The sequence below is a fragment of the Pituophis catenifer genome, unplaced genomic scaffold (genome assembly GCF_029215685.1).
Source record: "Pituophis catenifer annectens isolate HBS135680 unplaced genomic scaffold, rPitCat1.0.hap2 SCAF_3, whole genome shotgun sequence".
Taxonomy (NCBI): Eukaryota; Metazoa; Chordata; class Lepidosauria; order Squamata; family Colubridae; genus Pituophis; species Pituophis catenifer.
Window position 1 is genome coordinate 163,864,021 of NW_027256883.1, and position 18,058 is coordinate 163,882,078.

At 36.7% G+C, this 18,058-nt stretch overlaps 1 protein-coding gene across 2 annotated transcripts in view; it reads right to left on the reverse strand.

The window, feature by feature from the left end:
• The window catches only part of TEAD3 (TEA domain transcription factor 3), a 94,933-nt gene extending 77,578 nt beyond the window's left edge, over positions 1-17,355 (reverse strand). For both annotated transcript variants that reach the window (XM_070941452.1, XM_070941453.1), the window contains exon 1: positions 17,201-17,355. The gene's annotated coding sequence lies outside the window, so the exon portion shown is untranslated. The remainder of the gene's footprint in view (positions 1-17,200) is intronic.
• Between the last annotated feature and the right edge of the window lie 703 nt (positions 17,356-18,058).

The window sequence follows — 18,058 nt, forward strand, 5'->3', positions numbered from 1 at the left end:
TGATTCATTGGAAGACATTTTATCTTGTGATTAAGTCAACTTGCAGTTTTTGTATTAGGGTTAGGTTTGTGTTTCTCTTTGTCCTTATCACTGAAGCAATTTTCTGAAAGCAAATTCTTTGATTTCCAAGGACCCTTCTTGACTCTCCTCAGTAACCACGATCTCATCTCTAGGGTTTGCGGTGCATTGCAGTAGACATTCTAATGAATGCTGTAATGGTCACTTAGAATAACCACAAAGCCTCATGACTTCCCTTTTCTGTTTTCTTTTTATTTATTCTCTGTTTTCTGGGTTAAATTTGTGACATTATCTTGGACTTTTTGGCAATGGTATAGCAGTGTTGCATCCACAGTCCTCATCCCTCTGGTCAGTTCTATGATTGACGATTTCATCATTTATAGCAATCCGCTTGCAGGAAGATCAGATCCCAAGTGTTTCTTTTGCAGGACATGCACAGTATGGGCAAAACATCATTTTCAGACAGTCTTTCAAGGAAGTTGTGTGTTGGGTGCGATGGATAAAATGGGTGCCTTATAGAAGCTTTAAGCTGTTCATTTCACCTCTTAAAACCTACCCAATCAGATACCCACTTCCTTCTGTAAAAAGCTTATTATTTTCCTTTGCATGGCTTTAAGGGAAAAATTTCAGACAGCATTTTAAAAAATTAAATGTAACCCTCTCCTCTTCTGATCTACAAATTTTACTTCTTTGACATAAGTACAACACATTTAGCCTGCTTTGTATGAGAGCAGATGAAAATCTCCCTCATCTGATCTCTCGAGGTGCCCTGGTAGGAGGATGATCTGTACTGTGTTTTCATAACTCAGTTGTTTCAGAGCTTGTAACTGCTACCCAGATGCAGGAAAAGAGTCCGCCTTGTCTGAGATTTCTAGTTTATTCAGCTCTATACTTTTCCTGCTTCTGGGAGGGGGGGGGAAAGTGGTTAGATGAGCTGGCACGCAAGTACGAGCCCATCCTCCATTAACTGGAAGTCATTCTAAGCCTGTGAACTTGGAGCATCTTTTCTGGAAATTAGTAACTATTGTGAACAGCTGGAACTAATTTGGAAAGAGGGGGGAGGAGACAGTCATCAAGAAACAATAATATATCTCTTTGTAAACTTTTAGAATTTGCAATGCTCCCCCTGAAAGACTGATGCTGGCACTGTTGCCTTCAAAAGGAAATTGAACCAAAGAAAGTTGATTGTCTCAACTCAGATTATATAAGGAAGATTGGAGACATTTTTGTACCTTGAAAAATAAAATCATTTATTTTATGTTCTCTCACCTGCCCATTCTATCACAGACTTGGTCACAGACTTATAACAAATAACAATGTTCAGGTAAAACTTACATCAGGAAAAATATAGACTGAAAATATTATGTTCTCAGTATATTTTGGCTAAAAATCCCAAAAGAGAGAAAGATAACTAACTTCCAGTCCCTCTACACAGACCAATAATGCTGTTAAGTCAGTCACGCTACAATGAAGTAGAACAAGCCTAGATTAAATCACCTCTGTCTAAGCAATGCATATGAAGAACAATTAGTTGATAAAAAAAGTAGCTTATAAAAGCAAACCAACCACAGAATTTACTGTTTGTTTAGCTTTCTAAACAGATTATATTATCAATGTGGCTCAAAAATATTATGAAATACTACATGTGAATACAGTTAACAATATGTGAAATTTAACTGAAACCTTTTTATTCACCATATTATTATTATTATTTTACTTTTAGATATTCTTGTGTTAAAACCTGGATAGCTCTGCAGACAAAAGCACTGTAATTTAACACCAGCTGTCTGCAATTAAAGTAAGATCGAATCTTGCCAGGCTCAAGGTCGACTCAGCCTTCCATCCTTTCTAAGGTAGGTAAATTGAGGACCCAGTTTGTGGGGGCAATAAGCTGACTTTGTATAAAATATACAAAAGTATGAAGGCTATTGCTTAACGCACTGTAAGCCGCCCTGAGTCTCCGGAGAAGGGCGGCATATAAATCAAATTAAAAATTAAAAAAAAAATATTTTTTTTTTTAAAAAAAACCCTGTTGCCTTGAAATCCTATAGAAATTTTAGAATACAGTACAGATAAGCCAGGACTTCTTGCCAAAAAACCTAAGCACAATTGTTTCTGGCACAATAACCCATAATTTGACTTCTGGCATTTTATTAATACATAAGGATATTTACATTTTGCAAGGTGACCTCTTTCACTCAGCTACAAACTGTTTGGCCAGGAAGAAATTTGTGAATGGCCAAGGAAAATGTAGAATGTTGTTACATGTGCTAATTTGTTTCATTCAATAAAAAGTAAATATAATCTATACTGATAATTGTGATATGCTATATTAAATAAATAATTCAATTGAGAAAAATTTGCCCTTCAACACAGTTTGCGAAAGACTGATTAACAGGGCAATGCATAATAAGCTATCCTTTGGGAATTTTTCCTTGCAGTTTCTGTAGTGTAAGTTTAAGCCTCAAGAATTGATCAAGCAAAACATGCTGGAAATATATATATATTTTTTCCTATGTAGCTAATCTTCCTAGTACTTGACACAATAGTAACATCCCACTGTTAGTACTCATGAAAGCAATCTGAACAGGGAACTGTAGGGGGGAAAAAGAGGGTAAAATTCGCTTCACAGTGAAATCTGTAACTGTTTCAAACTCGTGGGAATGGAGAAATACTGTAATACTGAAGAACATGTTACATAGTCCCACTTTAATCATAAAAGATGTCTGGGTAACTTTGGGCCAATCACTCATTCTCAGCCCAATTCACCTCATAGTGTTGTTGTGGGGGAAAAGAGGAGGAGAAAGGAGAATTTTTAGTGCCTTAAATTACTTAAAAAGTAATAAGTGGGAGGGGGGTATAAAAATAAACATACATACGTAATTACATAGGACATTTCTAGCATCTAATGAAGTTCATAATTTTACCAAAATCATAGATACGAGGAGGACCATATTGCAAGAAGGGCTAATGTGTTAATATCCTGAAACTGAAGTTTGTTATAAGGGTTTTATCTACATCTGTGATACAGACTAGAATTGAGAGATAGGGACTCACAGCAACTCTTAATAAAGACTTTGAGAATTGTCATCTGCTTTATGTGACAAGGCCTTGCAAATAGTTTTCACTGTATGTCAAAATGCAACTCACATAGGTTAATTAGCAAGATAAGGGTCAGCCTTTATAAAGGTTGTGATCTCAGATTTATTGAATACTAGCTGGATACCCGTGCTTTGTTACAAAACTATGTGATGGGGCTTGATAAATCGACACAGCTTGAAAATTAATGAGTAGTTACCATTGGCCTCTCCTCTCCCCTTCTCTCCCTCAGCCTTGCCCCACAGAAGCCTCCCCTATCCTATCCCCTTCTCTCTCTCAGGCTTGCCACACAGAAGCCTTCCCTATCCTATCCCCTGATTGCTGCTGTGAAAGTAAAACTGAAAGTGAAACTCCTCTCCTCTGCTTGAGTTTTGCATTTGGAACAGATTTCTTTTCAGGTGGGGAGGGGGAGTAGAACTCATTAGCATCACAGCGTGTTAATAATATAGGAAATACTAATATAGGAAATACCAATGCTCTGATGGTCATTTCAAAAAATCCTTTCTTAGTGAGCACCTAGAAGCCAAGTGGAACATACGTGGCAAATTTCATGTTTGTAGCTTTACAGTTCTGGAGATTTCATGATTACGGCATAAGTGGTTTTCGCTTTTATATATATAGGTAGCTTTTATTATCCTAAATGCCCAGGATGACTGAGGATAATATTTCAACACTCCTGGAAAACGCTGGGTTTGAGAAGTCTGATATAAACTGACAACAGAACAATTTTATTATTTACACAGCAGGCAAGTTTTAAAAAAATGATGATCTAATTGTTCAGTTCAATATAAATGCTTGTGATTGTATATCTAACTCACCTGAAAACAGTGCATGTGATACAACACTAACAAAACATTTTAAAATTTGCCTTGATGGAAATGAAATTTAATCAAATACTGTAATTAGTTTTATAATTATCCAAGTCATCCCTGAACTTTCTGGATAAATTTTCCTCTAAGGAAGAAAAGGGAACACAATAGCTCAAACATAGCAAGGGATGGGACACTGGGGCTGCCTTCAAGAAAACCTGGAGGAGGATACCTGACATCCAACATTATCAAACCTCCTGAAGCCTAGATGTCTGGAATGCAAAATCAAAGAACTGGCATATGAGGAAGTGCTTAGTATGTCTCAAAAGGAATACTTGAAAAGTCTGCAGTTTGGGTGGACTTCTGCTGATTAAATCATAGTGCTAACTGGCCTGGGAGTGCATCATTCCAGAGGTAGTTGACAGACTAGGTAAGACCCCCTCCCCCCTCATGTGCATTTTGCTCCCTTCCCTTCCCATCTTGTTAATTTTAAACTAATTTAATATTATTTAATGTTTTTATTGGTTTTAGTGTTTGTAAGCTACTTAGAGTTGCCTCTAGGCAAGATGTGCAATGTATAAATTGAAAAATAAATAAAATAAAAAATAAATAACATCTTTGGTTTGCAGCAGACTCAAACTAAATAATGTTGTAGTGGGTCAATTGTTCTAACCCTTTTATTTTGATCATGGATTTCGGGTGACTGAACCTTGGACTTTGATTTCCTATTGCTTGGACTCCTTTAGTCCATTAGCCTGGCTCTTGACCTGCTGTTTTATAAGTCACCTTGCTACGGTATCTCTCAAGATATGCTATAAATATATATTGTAAATATTCCTTTCAACATATATTATAAACAGAGATATAAACAGAGGCTGTAATTAAAACAAAGCAACGAAACCTTAGTACTCTAATTGCTAACTATGGTTAGGGGGATTATAAGAATTGAAATCCATTTAGAAGCACTTGGAAAAGAACGATTTGTAGGATAGTCATTTAAAGTTGCACCTCAATTAGAACAGGCACACAAATGCATTTTTAATTGATGGTAACTGGATGTTTAAAATCATATAATAGGTTTATTAGGTCTCTCTGGGACAGAAGTCATGCTATAATTGACATTAATTTCAACGCAACCCATCAAATCTTTGATGTCAGAATTATAAGGAAAGAGCCATGCCAATTTCACACCTTGGACTGCTTATTTTAGAAATAATGTATGAATTACCTTTACAATGAGAAGCAAAGGCTAAAAGTCATCTGGGATCTCACCATGATTGATACGCACTAGTTTAACTTTTATTTTCAATAGAACAGGCACACTTCTAAAAAAATACATGCCAGATTCCAAGAAATAAAACCTTTCAAAACAAAAGAGAGTGTTCTCAGTTTCTTGCTCTGGCATATCTGCACTTTGCTAATACCTTGCCCACATATGATGGTGTATGAAAATGCTTCTCTTAAATTTGGTTCTTAAATGGGGAAATATTTGGGGGGGGGCTATCGAAGGTGGGCCTGCCACTATCCGTTGGTAAAACAAGAGCCAAAAACTGAGTAGTGATTCACTCTCTTTGACATCCTTTTTTTTCTTTCTGAAAGCTCTCTTTCCTTTTTTTCTTTCACTTTTCTGGCACCTTCTAATTTTCCCAAGCAGAGACTCAGGAAACAGATAACTCTTACTGGAGGTCTGACCTGATTAGTTGCAGAAAGCATCTGAGATTAAGCTAAAACTACTTAAATATTATAGATGTCAGGCTTCATTTTTGATTAAGAGTTATCCTAGTACTCTTGCCCACATACACCAAGAGAAGCATTTAAATGTGACTACTAATGTGTAACATTACAAAATAATAGTAATTATTTTTCTTTTCTTTTCAGTTAGTCATAAAAAGGTAAAAGTTCCCCTCGCACATATGTGTTAACTGTTATGTGTTAGGGGGCGGTGCTCATCTCAGTTTCAAAGCTGAAGAGTCAGCGCTGTCCGAAGACATCTCCGTGGTCATGTGGCCAGCATGACTAACTGCCAAAGGCACACAGAATGCTGTTACCTTCCCACCAAAGGTGGTCCCTATTTTTCTACTTGCATTTTTTATGTGCTTTCGAACTGCTAGGTTGACAGAAGCTGGGACTAGTAACAGGAGCTCACCCTGTTATGCGGCACTAGGGATTCAAACCGCTGAACTGCCAAAATTTCGATCGATAAGCTCAGCGTGTTAGCCACTGAGCCACCCCATCCCTATTGTTAGTCATAAATGAATGCAAAAAGCAGTTACATTACAGTTATGTTTTACCAAATGTATAGAAATTTGTTGAAAAAATGTGATTAAATTCTTAAGTGCAGTTCTGGAAAAAAAATAGTAATTTGAGAAAAAGGTTTTAGTAAGGAAAGGTTTTAGTAAGCTTGAATTTTTGAGAGAAGAGAAAACAATAGTAAAATTCACAACTTAGAGGGAAATTAAATGCTCACTCTCTATTGGAATCACATTACTTTCATATTCTGTCATTCAATAAATGGTTTGGGGGGGAAAAAGAATAAAAATAAAGTGACAACATATTCTATTTTAAGGAGGCATTAAAGCTTTGTAGATGCTTTTGGAACTTTACCGAAAAACCTATCAACACTAGCTCTGCACAGGAAACATACAGGTAACAGTCAGAAAAGTGCATGTCAGAGCACCACTTGGAGATACCCAAAACTAGCCAGTGATGATGTGAATACAAATGAATACATGAACTCTTGAATATTTTGTCTTCCCTTGAATTTTCTCTTATGAAGTGACACACATACTGCAATGCTGAGAAGGGCAAAATAACTCTCTGGAAATAACAGCACTAAACAATCAACATGCTATGTGGTCAGAACTTCACTTAACTCTTAAATTGGCACTACAGATTTTCAGTAAGTGGAAAGGGGGAAAAAAACCGGCATTGGTAGAGGTGGAGAAGAATCAGCTGCTTTAGTATTAGAGGACTCTGAAAGGAAGCACTAGGTAAGTGTCGATGGAGGAAATGAATAAAATTGGGATAACTATCATTTCAGTAGAAGGATTTGAACTGAGAAGATGTAAAAGGTTACTAGTTACTAGTAACTAGGCTAAAGGCTAAAGTTACTATGCTAAAAGAAAGGAAGGGATATTTTTAAACAAATTACTCATTCTCCAGCTGGCATCCTGCCCTCCTATCAAAGTTCTGGAAGCAAATTTAAATAATAGAGTTTGTCCTTCTAATCAGTTTGGTATGACATTATTACCTTCAATTGTAATAAAAGTTCCAATAATTTCCCCCAAATGGCAAAGATCTATCAAATAAATTATGGAGATCTATTTTTAAAATCCCTAAAATGTTATTTATATCTGGATATTCTCCAATATTATACTATCATTTTCAGTCAACACACAACCTTCTTTTTAAAGATATATGGCAAATTCTTCGCAGTACTAGATAGGGCAAAACAAAATAGTTGCCTTATGAAATGCATATAATCTAAATCAAGTTTATAGACATTCCATCACTAGTTATGGCCAAATGCTTAATATCACATACTGACTGTTGGAGGGAGAGATCTACATCTTGCCTTATAATAATTCTCCTCTACAGGTGGTCCTTATTTAGTGACCACTTCATTTAGAGTCCTTTTGCAGTTAGGATGGTGATGAAAAAGTACCCCTGCAACTTTCATTATGACTTTCACAGGTCTGCAAATAAAAGGAAATCTGAAGTAAGATCATAAAATAATGAAGTTTCACTTAGCAGCTACTTTACTTACCAGCCAAGGTGCCAGTCCCAAATGGGGATGCTAAATGAGGATTACCTATAACTAATAACATATCACATTTCTTATCCAACAAAAGGCATCATTACTAATGAGTTGATGAAACTTACACAACTTTACATGCAAGCCAAATAGCATAGTTAAAAAATTATTTTTAATTATGTACATATAAATTTCTACAGAATCATCCTCTCTTTTGTAAGATTTGAACAGTGTTTCTCCTAAAATTGATCTGTGCAATTATCTGAATTATGCATAATTATACAAATATTGTAGGTGGAAGCTTGGTTAAAACAATCCACTGCAATTGTTTGATGGATTCAAATTCAGTTGGGGATTTTCCAGTTTCCTTGTTAGTAATGCTGAAACCTGGCCAATTTCTAGGATTAAACAATTGCCTGGACAGTAGATACCATCATCCTTCAGCATTATTCTGTTCATTGCAGTGTAAAACCAGTCATCTAGTTAAATAGGGAAATGAAGACTGAAGCAAATTGAGCAGTATCTTATGGCTAAATGGAGAAAATCTCACAGCAAATCACAACATGGCTTAAAGCCTACCTGGACTACTCTTCTGTGAGTGGAGCCATAAATTAATCAGACTTGGCCTCCAAAGTAAGGGAATGATGATGCAATAGTCATCCAATTTAGATTCTTTGTAACTTGTAAATATTGGGGATACAGATAGGATAAAGATAAAGAAGCAAGAGCTTCCCTCTTGTTTGATTAGATTGGAAAGAGTGAGACTGGCCCAATCAAAGGAGATCGTCCATTGCTGTGTGTTGCACAAGATGCTTAATTTTACAGGACAATATCTGTAAGTGTCCAGTGACTTAAATTGTTGCTGGGCTACTAAATCTGGCATCATAATGTGAACATATTATGCTTAGTGAATGATTTGCATAAGTCTCCAATTATTGTTTTGGTATAATTAAAGGTGTTGGTTTTCACCTTCAAAGCTTTAACACCCTATAGCTTGACTAATTTTATTCTATTCTTCAATGATTTTACTGTTTTATTTCTGAAGTTATCTACAGTGTCTTGAAAAGTTAAATTTTAGAACAAACAATTGGAAATCACAGATGACTAAATCAAATGTTAAGTCTGATTTTTTTTTTTCTTGGCTGTATGTAAGCCCTAGATATAGACATTGACAAAAGCTGTCCCACATTTAAAAATCCAAAACAAAAAAAATATTTTCCTTAAAACAGTCAGCCCTGGAAATCCAGGGAATTATAGTCCAGAATAATCCAGATACCACTATTGTATAAACTTGCAACATTTGTGTAAATGATACAGTATCACTTGTCCCTCCCACCCACTGTGGACATTATGGCTACAGCCCTTTCGAAAGGGTTCTTCTCTATTTAACCAAGGTTAGATAATTCTTGAGCTGATATATTCTCAAATAACAGCAGTTTCCAGAAACATAGCTTTGCTGGGTCTTTTGCACCAAAACTAATAGACTTGGAGCTCCTTGAACACTAATTTGTTACAAGAAACAAACAGAAATCTGTTTTACATACCTTGAATGGCATAAGTATATAGTTGCTGATATTTGAAAAAATTGTTAGCTATTTTAATGGTCCAGCTCTTATGTCTTTAAACCTAGTATGTAGACGAAGTGATAAGTCAGTAATGTCCATCTCCATGACATGAAAGGTTTTACCTGTTACTTCTACAGAACAAGGTGATCTTACAGGTTCAGGTTAGCTCAGGCCAGTTTGTTCCTGTTTCCAATCTCTTCCTTTATGTGGAAACTACACTGTAATTGAAGGATTTTGCAGACTGCTGCATAAGCCAGCAGTTTTAAATATTTTTAACATAACATGAGGCTGACAAGTGTCAAGCTTATACATCGAGTATTTTAAAAGTGCAGCTAATACTTATGTTCACTAATTACACTCCTCAAAGAACAATTACTTGCAGTAAACTAACAATAGAAAAGACATAACATCTAATAAGGCCAATAAATAATATTAAATACAATATATAAATAGTAACTATGTACCATCAAGTTGGTATTGACTCTTATAACCTTCTATTTTCTCTATATAAAAATTAGACTAGATTATATTATAATGTAGTCTCTCATTCTCCCTCAATAATTTGTGATACCTTTGTATATCACAGGCTTGAACAGGCTTGAACAGTAGTTTGTCAATAATACTCTTTTGTCCAATAGGTATACCTGTCATTGCTCAGCAATCCTCTGAAACAAGGTAAGAGGCCAAAATCTTGTAAAGCATATATCACAACCTGAGAAGCCACATTTGATAAATCTTGGTTAAGCTTTTGAATAGGCTCAATGAATTGAAGAGCAGGTAGCAGCTGCAGCTAGGAGAGCCTGTGTACACCTTCAGGTAGTGCTCCAGTTATGCCCATTCCTGAAATAGGAGGCCCTGCTCACTGTCATTCATTCCCTTGTAACTCCCCACTTAGATTACTATAATATTCTTTACATGGAACCCCTTGAAGAGCATTTGGAAACTTCAGTTGGTGCAAAATGCGACTGTATGGGTAATAAATGGTGCCAACTACACACACATTTAACACCATTACTCTGTGAGGTGCACTGGCTCCCAGCATGTGTCTGGGTGCAATTCAAGGTGCTCCTTGTCACCTTTAAAGCCCTACATGGCTTGGGACTGGGTTATCTAAGAGATTATCATTTTCCAAGAATTTCTTCCTGTCCAATCTGATCCAAGAGATTGGGTATGATGCAGATCTCATCAACCAAGGAATGTTGATTGGCGTGAACTGGAAGAGAAGGTTTTTCTGTCGTAGTTCCTGCCTTGTAAAATATTCTTCCCTCAGAAACTAGAATGGCCCCAACCCTATTGGCTTTTCGCAAATCTCTAAAACTTGGCTACATATTCAGGCCTGGGGTTTGAAAGTTGTTAAAGATTTTGTTACTTGGCTTTACCATTAGTTACCATTAATAATCTTCGGCTTTGAAATGGAGATGAGCACCGCCCCCTAGAGTCGGGAACAACTAGCACATATGTGCAAGGGGAACCTTTACCTTTACCTATTAATAATCATGGCTGCTGTTTATTTATTTTGTGGATGTTTTTATTGTTTTAATGTTTATAAATTGTTTTAATTGTTTTATAATTTTATAATTGTTTTATAATTTTATAATTGTTTTATAATTTTATAATTGTTTATAATTTCAGAATTGTAAGCCGCCCCGAGTCACTTGGTTGAGTCGCACAGCTATAGAAATTGAACGAATGAATGAAATTAATGTTCATATGACTTCAGCCATCCACAGCTAAACCACACCGAGCTCCACAAAACAATTTCAGTGCAATAAATTCCATTATTCAGATAAATCAGGAACTTTTGTTTTGCCAATATGGGAAACAGAATCTGAGCAACAACTCTGAATGCACTCTATATAACTACAGCCCATGTACACTCGAACAACCCAATGGAATGCATTCTTTACCAATTCAATAATTAGTAGATTTCTCTCACACAGAAATATGCATACACACATATATCCCAGAACAAATAAATTACGAAATCAATCACCATATATAATTGATATAACTAGACCATCAAATGCATTTTCTATGGTAGATTTCAGGACACTACATCAAAGAAACTGACAAATATCTGTACTATACATATACTGTAAAAACATCATAAGTACTTCAGTGTTTTCTCTTCTATATATATAAAGTGTGAACATCAAGCACACATTTGCAGGTATCTTTTTAAGATACATTTAAGATACAATGCACAAATTTACAAGCATCTTTCGTACATACATTTAAATTACTCATATCCAGATTTTAGTATACTTGTTCCAAGACAGATAATTCTTTTAGCCAGAAAATAATAAATCTATATTAAGAAATGTAGGGAAACTAGAAATCCCTGCTTTCTGTCATCTTACTATAGCTTGTAGTGGTTACTCTACCAATACTCACAATCAAAGAAACACCTGGCAGTATATGAAGAAAGCAGCAACTAATCTTTTAGCAACAATACTATAACAATGACAACATTTCTTATGTCAAACAGATTTAGTAATAGCAGCAATACCAAGCAGGAGCAAATTACAATACATTTTGGTCTTATATGCACCCCTCTCTGAGAAGAGGACCTTCAAAATTTGTATTCAACTACTGTATTTGCTATCTCATTAGATACTAGAATTCTTGTTAAATCTCTTGATGAGTTTAAACATGAAAAACTATTATGTGAAGTTAGTGTATTTTAAATTAGCCACAGATAATATTAAATCAGTCGATCAGTTAGAGTAGACCAAAAATAGCACATGATCAGAAGTAGGTGAAAATTTGCAACCACCGTCTTCAAATACAGCAGGAGGAAGATACAACTTTGTGACTCACTTCAGCTCATTTACATTGCCACGCCAGCAGAATAGTCTGATATTTGTAAGCCCAACAGATCTGCTGCACCAAACTATGAATTAGTGCATAGGTGCAAACCTTGACTGTAGGCCAAAGCTTTCTAAATATTTCCACTAAAAACTGAGCCAATTCAGTTTTTTTCTAGCCCTTTCTAGTGTTCTATCACTAATATGGCCCATGGCACAGAAATGGCTGCTATGCTAGTTTAGCACAGTTGTGCAAATTGTTTTTAGCAATTGCAACTTCAATGTACTAATGCTGGTGACCATGCTCAAACTGCAGAAATGGTCATATTGCTGGTTCCTTCTAGAAGCATCTGCAACTAATAACCACAGATATTATACAGCATGATATTTTGTTTTGTTTTAAACTTGGGCGAACCAAACATTCTGGCTTACTCTTTCTAGAAAGAAGCCATGAATTCATTAGGAAGCACTGAGAAAATGTTTCCACCTGATATTTCGTAATATGCAAACCCAACAAAATGGTACGCCTGATCACTATTCTATACTGAAACTGCAAATAATAAACTACTGTTACCGTCAGTAGGGCTGATGATTTCTGCAAGACAAGCATAAGTTCCATAAAGAAAATGAACCAAAAACTGTCAAACTTGTTTCACAAAAGCTATCTGATTGTAACAACTGCCATTATGTTTACCTCAGCTTCAAGTCAGTCCAGCCTACTAAAGAAGTACGCAGAACTTGAAATCAAGGTCTCTTAATATGGTCACATCACATTTTAAATGTTTGCATATAGATTACACTTTTAAATTTGGAAAAAGTTAAAGCTAAATCCTTTGCAAAGTTTCCTGAAAATTATCCTTGCTGAATATAATTATTTTCAGTAAAATAGTACTGGATTCTGTATGGATAAATGGAGATTTGAAACTCAAATTTTAATTCATATTTTATACCACACTAAAAGAAGAAGAAAAAACAATGATAGCATGGGCGAAAAATTTTGGATATACAACAGTTAGATAAATGGCAGCAATTATGGGAAAGAAACTACAAATTAACAATGGCTACAGCATATAAAGAGAATTTGTATAAAATGTTTTATAGATGGCACATGTCACCAGAAATATTGGCAAAAATGTTTAAAGACAAATCAACTAAATGTTGGAAATGCCACCAGACACTGGGATCATACTATCATAAACCGGAGCTGTTTCTATTGGGTATCTTATCGGAGAAATTTAGTAAAGAAAGCGTATATTTGATCATACATGTAATAACTGCAGTGAGAATCGTATTTGCACAAAATTGGAAAGCAGAAAAAATTCCCACAAAGGGTGAGGTAATTAAGAAAATATTAGAATGTAAATAGACTAACAATGGCAATTAAAGGGAAGGAAGAATCGAAATATTACAATACATGGGGGAAATTTTACCAATGGATCGAGATTGAATAAAGAAAATAAGCAGTATAAAATTTAAGAAATCTGGAAAGAACATGTTGTAATAAATTAAAATGTAAAAGCAAACATGTATATGTATTAAGAAAGTGGTGGTAAACGTTGAATATGACACAAAAATTTTGTACACACTGATGTGTACAAAATGACACACTGATTGAATAACGATGTACCATTTGTTTAAAAATAAAAAACTTTATTTAAAAAAGTAAAAGAAAAAAGGATGTTTTTCTTTTGAAAATATAAAACTAATAGTATTTGATATTATTTCTGTAGCAGAATGGAAATGAAGATTAATTTTAGACAGTATGCTACATTGTGTTACAATTATCATCTAGCAAAACATGAGCCTTTTGATCCAATTGTATGTATTAAATACAACTGAAGTGAAAGCATTCAAACAGAAAATATATTTGACTATGTAACATTTTGGATTTGAAGCTAAAAAGACACTTCAGAGCCCATGAGGGCATGAACGTAGAACCTATCTACAACTGTGAACCAAATATGTCATTCCTAGGAAGATATATTTAATTTAAAGTGTTGCAGTCTGTTGCTATGTGAGAGGACTTTTACTATCATGCACTCTGAAGTACCTTTTTGCTTCCAACTCCAAAGTCTTGCAAATCCTATATGAAAAACCATATGCATATTTCATGCCTGCAGATTTAATAACTGCACCAAAGTCATTTTCACAATATTAAACACTTTTATTCACTGAATGTAAAAGAGGTCCTGCATCCCAGAAAATCTGCAATCATCTGTTCGAAAATTGGACTTCAATGGAAATCTGACAGATTTTGAACCCAAGCAAGTTATTAACCTCCCATTTAGAGCAACTTGTTAGGAATGCAAATGCACGTGTATCCTTATGAAGACCGGACCTATTCTAACTAGATATTCAAGCATATAAAAATAGGACTGGTAAATAATCCAATAATAGGGCCTGGTGGCTCAGCAGACTAAAAACATTGTGATTAACACCAGCTGTCTGCAATTACTGTAAATTCGAATCTCATCAGGCTCAAGGTTGACTCAGCCTTCCATCCTTTCTAAGGTAAGTTAAATGAGGACCCAGTTTGTGGGGGCAATAAGCTGACTTTGTATAAATATACAAAAGTATGAAGGCTATTGCTTAACGCATTGTAAGCTGCCCTGAGTCTCCGGAGAAGGGCGGCATATAAATCAAATAAAAAATAATAATAATAAAAAAATTATACACATATTCACATACAGATATCATTAAACTGAGGACAAAGCTAGACATAGCATACCAGAATGGGTTGACATCACATTTAAATTATTAAACGGAAACAATAAGAAATGGATTACAAACTTATTCTTCTCAAATTAACTTTGGTTTAGATGGTATCTAAGGAACACTTTCTTCCACAATACAATTCTTTTCTATAATACCGCCAAGCTTAATTACTCTTTAGAACAGTGTCATGAGAATTGGTAAGTGATATGTGCGTATCATTGAAATTTTTATTACTGGCCCACTTCAGTGCAATGTGAAACAGTGTATGTTTATAAAAATTCCCATTGTGCACAATATGATTTACTCCCAAATGAATGTGTAAACTCATTCTCAGAATTAAAATCTGCGAATTTCTGGATTGATTTTGAAGAAAGTTAAGATCTATAGAACAATACTTAAATTTCTTGTTTCTAGCTTTTCAGTGTGCTCTACTGGATCATCGTTAATACACTGAAACTATATCCATCAATTTCCCCATATGCAATTAACAAAAAGTAAACCTGAAAGTAAAGCTGCACTATTTTTACATTTGGCTGTGATTCAAATTTAACTTATTTAGACAGCATCTAAAACTATTTCTTCAAAGAAGGAGATCTTCATTTGAAAGGTCAGGTGTTCTTCAGCAATACAACATGCAATCCAGGTGCTATTTTCTAGACAGATATTTCCTCAAACAGTGCATTTTCATGTATGGGCATGTACAATCAATCAGATATCCAACCCTGCAAACTGTGATCAAACAACAACCCTCCCGAGAGGGTCCACTATGAGAAAATGGTCTTCAGGACAAAGTCAATTTCCCTAAGAATTCCATATCTGAAGTCTGTCAATAACATCCGGTTGTAGTGGTAACATGGTACATTATCTAGAAAAAGTATTTTCCGCTTTAACTATTTTCCAGTATATCTGTATTCAGCTTCCCATATAATAAATAAAAGCTAGGCTTCAAAACATTTCCTTTTGGAAAATCCATCAAGAGAAGGGAGAAGTTTGTCTCGATCCTATCCTAATGTAACTCTCAATGTATTATGGTCTTATTCTTGAAAAACAATAGGACACCGTTCTGGAATCTCATTTTTAGATCTTTGCTCTTTAGTTTCATAGTCTTGTACTCTTTGTTGATTCATTAACACTGGAGGTCAACTGCCCAGAACTAATCAGCTCACCACCATACTCCTGCTTATGATTGGTACATGGTGAATTCATCATCTTGTTTCCTTAATTTTAAAAGATTAAAAAACTCTGATCTTCTCCTTTCCCAAAGCCGCTAGTGCTTGTCCTCCCATTCACACAGAAATATAACCACCTGAATGATACAATGTCAATTATAACTTGGGTTAGAACTGTATAATTTACCTACACACTAGATTTACAAAAGCACTTATTTTTGTGCATGTGACCCAGGAGTGAGAGATATGGCATTATGCCAATAACACACAAAGGTAATTAATTGAGGAAATGTGTTTATGCAATTGGTGAGTTGTCAACACTGCCCCTATGGCCTATCTACAAGCTGCCAGCACACAGTCACGCAGGAAGCAAAACTGTTTTGATTTTTTAAAAATCTTCTCAAATCTGAATAATGATAAAAAAAATAATCTTAACGCGCACTTCCACCAAACTCTCTATAAGGCCAAACCCTCTATATAAACCCACCAAACCCTCTATATAAGGAGAAAAATAAGGCCACCTGAGAAATAAGGGAAAAATACATACTGTACCACAATATTTGTATACATAAAATATGCTTTACTGTAATCTCAAGAATATACAATCTAGTTCACAAGAAAACCGTCTCAAGAAATGCATGGGCTATCACCACAGCTACAACCAACTGGGATGGACAAAGGTAGGTAAAAAATTAATCTAAATCAGTTACACACTAAATTTTCAAAACTTAAAAGCACAGAGAGGCGATCGGGGCAGAAAGTAAGGAATCTTAGCAGACATCACTGGCCGCCTTCCAAGGGAAAACTGGAGGTTTTTGTTTTAAAGTCCTTTAATTGCCCCCCCGCCCCCCCCTCCGACGTTTGCTGAGCAGACCGAAACTTGAGGAAGGAGTTGCCCAAAAGAACCCGTGAATAAAGGCCCGGAGAGTCCCCTTCTCCAAAAGAAAAACCACAACCCAGCAGCAACCAGGAGGGGGAGATGATGGGGGGGGGGGGTGTAAAATGAAAAAGGGGCTTCCCCTTAGCCTTCCCCTCTTTCTGTCTACCATTATGGGCGGGAGAAAGAAGGGCTGGGGTTTTAGTCGGGGGGGGGAGGAAAAGAGGGGAAGGGACAGAAGGCGGAGAAACTGGGCCGTGCAGCCTCCCTCCGCACCGGCCGGGACAGCCAGGGGGGCGCAACAGAGACGAGCGAATCGTTTTCCTCTTCCGAAGGAAAAGAGTTTCCAGGGCCGGAGCGGGAGCGCTCGCTGACCGCTTTACTTACTCAGTCCTCCGTCCGGGAAAGGGTGGGTGCCAATCCCCCCCGCCGCTGCCGCCGCCGCTTTGAAGGTCCGGTTCGGTCCGCGGGGTGGACGTGACAAGAGCAGCGGGGCAGGGTCGAAGCGACGGGCTTGGCAGGCTAAACGAATCCGCCGCGTACCCGAGAGGAGCGAGCCGGGAGCCGAGCAAGAGCGACGGGAAAGTTTGTGAGAAGGAGGGAGGAGCAGAAACTTGGAAAGAGAGCAAGAGGAGGGAGGGAAGGAGAATAGGAGTCAGCCCCCGCCCTTGTCGCAGATGGACAGCCTCCGCCACCACAGTCGCTGGGGGAGGAGGAGACCTCCTCCTCCTCCTCCTTTGGTGGAGGAGTCTCGCTTGGAGACGGAGGGGGGTGTTGTTTCAGCCTCAGGCAGGACGGAAAGGGGGCTGGGAGGATACTGGATGGATTTACTGGAAAAGGCTGGGTCGTTAACAAACTAACTTCTAGTGAAGAGGAAGAGGGCAAGGGAGGGGGAGATCTGCTTGCAGAAGGGAAGGCTATGCATGGAGTACATGAAAAGTTTGATGGAGTCAAAGAGTTTCATCCATCTTCTTTGAGGGGGATAGCAAGCCTGCAAAAGGCGGTGTACATAAAACAACGCGCCTTGTATCTTTTTGTTATTCTGGCCCAAAAATCTAACCAGGGGAAGACTGACTTCAAATCCTTGATTAATCACTACAAAACCTCAAACCGGTTGCTTATCTCACTCCACAGGTTGAGATTTAAAAAAAAAACAACATTGTAGTCGGGGAGGCCCATTGGACGAAAAAACCCCCCAAATCTATAGTCGGGTAATGTCTTTATTACCTAGTCTAACCAATTTGC